General features: G+C 36.3%; 2 non-coding genes across 2 annotated transcripts; both read left to right on the top strand.

Moving 5' to 3' along the window:
• The first annotated feature begins 1584 nt into the window (after positions 1-1584).
• Trnat-ggu (transfer RNA threonine (anticodon GGU)) lies at positions 1585-1658 on the top strand. The gene has a single exon. It is a non-coding gene; the product is annotated as a tRNA-Thr (tRNA).
• Positions 1659-6038: 4380 nt separating this feature from the next.
• Positions 6039-6112, top strand: Trnat-ggu (transfer RNA threonine (anticodon GGU)). The gene has a single exon. It is a non-coding gene; the product is annotated as a tRNA-Thr (tRNA).
• The last annotated feature ends 679 nt before the right edge of the window (positions 6113-6791 follow it).

Raw genomic sequence — 6791 nt, forward strand, 5'->3', positions numbered from 1 at the left:
CTTGAAAACATACCAGAACTGCCTGGTCCGCAGTAAGTTCCACTTTGTCCCACCGCGATTAACCATTTATTATTATACACTTGGCAGAACGTAACTTTGACACGTCCAGTTGTCCATCTAAGGAAATATGAACTTGGCGTAAAAATAGGGTTTAAGACAGTAGTTCAGTTTCGTAAACAAGTTATTTTTAAATGCCAGGTCTCGGTCAAGTCATTTGTGAAATAACTTAAATCTAAGTCCAAGATAACAGTTGCCCAGTCCCTGTCAAGTCATTATTGGAGCAAGTCACGTCCTTGTTATAACAATAAACCGTTAAACTTTTTAAATTAACAACGTAGTCTAATTATGAGCAATTGCTGAACAAAAAATCACACAAAATTTGTAGCAATCTGAACGTTTTTCGTGCAAAATTTGAGATAAATAGCTCATTTTTTATAGTAAAATGTCAAATGATAACACCTAATTTCAACCCAAGTTATTTAACTCGATGATTGAAGGTCAAGTCATTGACTTCAGTCATTACAATGCAGCAGTAGTTTATAATATATGCAATGATATTAATGTATTATGATACCGGGCTAAACAGTAAATTACTAGTTAGAGCCAATATATAGAAAAATAAAACTCCTATTTTGAACCTGGTTTACATAATGGTCACAGTAAGAGGTGGATTTTCTACCTATAACCGTTACGAACCTGATTTAACATAGCTAACATCTGAGTGTTATGTGTATTTTAAATTGTGTATAGGTAACGCAGTACGCTATGAACTGTTGTGCTTTTTAATGTTTGTTAAACCTTGTTTTGTATTGTATATTTTAAACATTTTTTATATTTAGTTAGTAGAATAAAGTGAAAAAATTTTTGGGAAATCACCCAATTTGACAATTTACTGCAGAATATACATCTTATGCTATACCATGAAGACTTAGTTTAGAACCGTCAATACCCAATTTTTACCACGTTTTCTAACACATTTCCTAATAATGCCATGAAGACATAGTTTAGAACCATGTCCTATTAATGCAACTTAATTCGGTAAAACGATTAATTGAAAAAACTAGAAACAGTGGTGATTCACGTCGAAATTGTTAAGATTTTAGTATTAAACCAAGATAATTGAATTATTTTTAAATAGTGTTTTTTCTCGTTTATGATATGTACTTACATTGTGAACAAATCGATATACCACAGGGTTTCAAGAGGATTGTATTTTGTACTTTTCCAAACTCCTTCTTCGGCTGAATTTGTCGAATATTTATAAAATTTGTCGTCATTTTGATTGTAAAACATGTAAACCCGCTGTATATCTGAAAAACAGTTGAAAATAACAAAGTGTAATTAATTCATGCCAGAAATGCGTCTTTTGCTTTGGTCCGAATTTTTATGAAACTTTAGTAGCCTATATAATTGCTATGGATATTCCTCGACTCGCTCCCCTCTGAGCCTGTGTAGCTCAGTTGGTAGGGGGACGGTCCCGGTATGAACGAGGTCGTGAGTTCGAACCTCACCGCAGGCAAGTTTTACGAACAGGATGCAGCGGGCAACAGTGCTATGGTTGTTTCTCGACTCGCTCCTCTCTGAGCCTGCGTAGCTTAGTTGGTAGAGCGCCGGTCCCGGTATGAACGAGGTCGTGAGTTCGAACCTCACCGCAGGCAAGTTTTACGAACAGGATGCAGCGGGCAACAGTGCTATGGTTGTTTCTCGACTCGCTCCTCTCTGAGCCTGTGTAGCTCAGTTGGTAGAGCGCCGGTCCCGGTATGAACGAGGTCGTGAGTTCGAACCTCACCGCAGTCAAGTTTTACGAACAGGATGCAGCGGGCAACAGTGCTATGGTTGTTTCTCGACTCGCTCCTCTCTGAGCCTGCGTAGCTCAGTTGGTAGAGCGCCGGTCCCGGTATGAACGAGGTCGTGAGTTCGAACCTCACCGCAGTCAAGTTTTACGAACAGGATGCAGCGGGCAACAGTGCTATGGTTGTTTCTCGACTCGTTCCCCTCTGAGCCGGTGTAGCTCAGTGATAGAGCGACGATCCCAGCATAATTAAGGTCGGGAGTTCAAACCTCACCATAGGCTAGTGTTAAAAAAACAGGATTCAGCGAGCAACGGTGCTATGGTTGTAAAAACGTTTTTTATGCTTAATGTTTTTGCGCGAATCTGAATTCATGTAGGCTGTGTTATGTCTTACACCCACTTTAATAACGGTTTACGCCAAAAAAGGCTCATGCGTCTTACGTACCTTAGAAAAGGTTTTGGCTTTAGCAAATACAAAGGCGTTTTTTTGCTTTGCGCAATTTTTGTTATGTATTTTTTTAATTAAAAGTAAAGCTTCTCCAACCTAAAACTTAAATAGACTAAACGAACTGTGTGGTGTCCTTAAGGTTGGTTCTTCGTGACGTCACATTTAAATGAAACTTTATGACGTCACATTTAGATGGAACTTTATGACGTCACATTTTGACGTCATGCTGTGACCTAACTTTGTAACATCACGTTACGACGTAAATATATGACATTATCTCTAAATAAATTCATGCTTAACCCCAAACAACAATCCTGGATTCGCGCCTCCGCACTACGTAGTACAAACATTGGTAAACACCATGTTTTGTTTAGTAGCGTAATTACCTGGTGAATTAAATGTAATCCCCCTGCCGTCAAAATCACTGATATGATTTCCTCGCAGCGAAGTTAACCTGCTTCCATGGACTGTAGTGCTTCTGTAGCTGTAAATCTTCAGGCTTCCAACCGCTGAGTTTGGTGCGTAAAGTTTAAAGTCGTAAGACCAACCTGCGATTTTATTATATTACATTATTTTTATCAGTGTTGTAAGTTACTTGACTGAACTCATTTATTTTTAACTTTGTCATTTCCTAGACTTTGATTTAGCAAAAGTCTTTTGGACATATTAGTTTATTTGACTTGAAACTTTTCATAAAATAATTTTTGGTAAACTTTCACTAGTGGGCCTACCTAATTTACGCCTGTAAACAGCTTATAAGGCTATTATGTTACTTTTTGTTGTTCTAATTGGCCAGAAAGAAGGCAGGAATGGCTCAATGAGTGAGTAAGGTCGAAGACCTCTTTACAGTGTTGTCATGACTTGACTTAAATCACTGTTTTCAAATGACTTGACTTCAGTTATTTTGGACAAATAACTTTGGTTGAAACGAAGTGTTTTTATTATAAAACTGGGTTATTCATCTTAAGTTTTGCACGTAAAACAATTTGCTTGCTATATGTTGCGTAACGTCGGCATGACTTGAAATTGACTTGGTTGAATTAAGACTTGACTTGGACTTGGGTTTTTTGAAAAAAAAATTTGCACGTAAAACAATTTGCTTGCTATATAGTTAATTATTTTTTCTTGTAAACCAAACTGATAAACATTTCTGTAATTCGTAGTTATAAGTGGATAGCAATTTCTGAACGTTTCTAAAAATCTTAGTATGATGGCTGGATGTTGTAGTTAGACGTAATAGGAATATCAATGCCCATACAGAAGTAAGTAGTATTTTTTAACATTTTAAATAAATCTTATGTTAATGGCTCGTTTCAAATAACTTTATATTTGGTGTTTAAAATGAATAAAGATTTATTGCAAATGTTAAAAATGGCGATACATAGGTTACTTCTATAAGAAATCAGTCTTTCAGACTGATTGCGTGGTTACGAAACAATGGTGCTTGTTTCGTGAGAAATCTCCGCCTTTTAGGTAATTAAGAGAGTACACAAAATAAATGATGCCCCCGCCAGAAGGTTTACAATTGCGGTTAATGAAAGCTTAGTTCGGTATCATATTACCGAGATTACTGCCTAAAGAAGTCGCGATATGTAATACCATTTTGACTTGCGCCAGTGTTTCTTTAAGCATTAATCGGTTGAAATTTAATTAATGCAAGCCATGTTTTCCTAATAATTTAAACCATGTTAATTATCTTAGTTGGCGACCCAAACCAAATCTAACGGTGACCCACTAGTTGAGAAACACTGATTTACATCCTGTTGCAAATACCAGTTTGATAAGTGGGAGAAACCAACTAAACCTCACACACTAAGATCAATAATTTTCGTTTGGGGAACCGTGACAATTAATGATGTCACAAAGTTACATTAAAAGATGACGTCACAATCTTTTACGCGCGACAAAAGCGCTGAATAATCTGCAAACTTATGTATCTCCTAAGAGAGGTAGCCTATTCTTAGAACGCCATTTTAGTGCGTTTATTTTACAAAGTTTTTGTTTGAAATTGTGTTAGTCTACATACCGTACAAAAGCCGCGGCGTTAATAACATGTGAACGTGTTATAATAAACTTAGTGAAAATTATTTTTTCTACAGGATTACAGCGAAAGTCACATGAAAAGTAAAGAAAAGCATTTGGGAAGCGCGGTAAGTTTTGTCGTTTATCTAGTTTAAAGTGAGCTTGAAAATTCCTGTTATACGAAATTTGTAAAATATGCCTGATTTTATTATTAAAAAAACAAAGACATCAAAACTACCCCGCGAGAGACCCCTCAACTGTTTACCTGTTATACTTTTTATTTTTATGTTAAAGTTTTATATCCATTCTGACACTACCTTGAAAACATACCAGAACTGTCTGGTCCGCAGTAAGTTCCACTTTGTCCCACCGCGATCAACCATTTATTGTTACCTGCTTGGCAGAACGTAACTTTAACACGCCCAGTTGTCCATCTAAGGAAATATGAACTTGGCGTAAAAATAGGGTTTAAGACAGTAGTTCAGTTTCGTAAACAAGTTATTTTTAAATGCCAGGTCTCGGTCAAGTCATTTGTGAAATAAATTCAATCTAAGTCCAAGATAACAGTTGCCCAGTCCCTGTCAAGTCATTATTGGAGCAAGTCACGTCCTTGTTATAACAATAAACCGTTAAACTTTTTAAATTAACAACGTAGTCTAATTATGAGCAATTGCTGAACAAAAAATCACACAAAATTTGTAGCAATCTGAACGTTTTTCGTGCAAAATTTAAGATAAATAGCTCATTTTTTATAGTAAAATGTCAAATGATAACACCTAATTTTAACCCAAGTTATTTAACTCGATGATTGAAGGTCAAGTCATTGACTTCAGTCATTACAATGCAGCAGTAGTTTATAATATATGCAATGATATTAATGTATTATGATACCGGGCTAAACAGTAAATAACTAGTTAAAGCCAATCTATAGAGAAATAAAACTCCTATTTTGAACCTGGTTTACATAACGGTCACAGTAGGAGGTGGATTTTCTACCTATAACCGTTACGAACCTGATTTAACATAGCTAACATCTGAGTGTTATGTGTATTTTAAATTGTGTATAGGTAACGCAGTACGCTATGAACTGTTGTGCTTTTTAATGTTTGTTAAACCTTGTTTTGTATTGTATATTTTAAACATTTTTTATATTTAGTTAGTAGAATAAAGTGAAAAAACTTTTGGGAAATCACCCAATTTGACAATTTACTGCAGAATATACATCTTAACCTATACCATGAAGACTTAGTTTAGAACCGTCAATACCCAATTTTTACCACGTTTTCTAACACATTTCCTAATAATGCCATGAAGACATAGTTTAGAACATGTCTTAATAATGCAACTTAATTCGGTAAAACGATTAATTGAAAAAAATAGAAACAGTTGTGATTCACGTCGAAATTGTTAAGATTTTAGTATTAAACCAAGATAATTGAGTTATTTTTAAATAGTGTTTTTTTTCGTTTATGATATGTACTTACATTGTGAACAAATCGATATACCACAGGGTTTCAAGAGGATTGTATTTTGTACTTTTCCAAACTCCTTCTTCGGCTGAATTTGTCGAATATTTATAAAATTTGTCGTCAGTTTGATTGTAAAACATGTAAACCCGCTGTATTATACCTGAAAAAGAGTTGAAAATAGTAAAGTTTAACTCGATGTGTAATTGATTCATGTCAGAAATGCGTGTTTTGCTTTGGTCCGAATTTTTGTGAAACTTTAGTAGCCTATATAATTGCTATGGATATTCCTCAACTTGCTCCCCTCTGAGCCTGTGTAGCTCAGTTGGTAGAGTGACGGTCCCGGTATGAACGAGGTCGTGAGTTCGAACCTCACCGCAGGCAAGTTTTACGAACAGGATGCAGCGGGCAACAGTGCTATGGTTGTTTCTCGACTCGCTCCTCTCTGAGCCTGCGTAGCTTAGTTGGTAGAGCGCCGGTCCCGGTATGAACGAGGTCGTGAGTTCGAACCTCACCACAGGTTAGTTTTTAGAATAGGATGCAGAAGGCAGCATTGCTACTTTTGTTTCTCGGCTCGTTCCCCTCTGAGCCGGTGTAGCTCAGTGATAGAGCGACTCAACGACATGGTGTTCCGCAAACTTGTTTTTATTTGTTCGTATATGGTGTTTACATAACTTGAAAAAACTGCTCTTTAGAATACCTGGTGAAAAGAAGCTGATCTCATCTATGCTAAAATGGTTGTAAAAGTTTCCTTTTTGAGTTGTTAGTCTGCTTGCCCAACTTCGACCAGTTCTTCGGTAGCTGTAAATTTTCTGGCTTCCACCTATTGACGGTGATCCGTACAGATGAAAGTCATAACTCCAACCTGTAAAGAGGATTTACACAGTGTATTATCTGGCAATGTTGTGTGAACTCACATACACGGATTTCAGCCTTAAGACCAAAAATAGAACAGAATATGAACGACGGAATAAAACACAGTTCTACGGCCTAATTTACAACTAATACCTAATCTTCCTAATAACGTCTAAATAAGACCTTAACCTTTTTGGAATCAGATCTA

This window comes from Ascidiella aspersa, chromosome 6 (assembly GCF_963924565.1).
Source record: "Ascidiella aspersa chromosome 6, kaAscAspe10.2, whole genome shotgun sequence".
Classification (NCBI taxonomy): Eukaryota; Metazoa; Chordata; class Ascidiacea; order Phlebobranchia; family Ascidiidae; genus Ascidiella; species Ascidiella aspersa.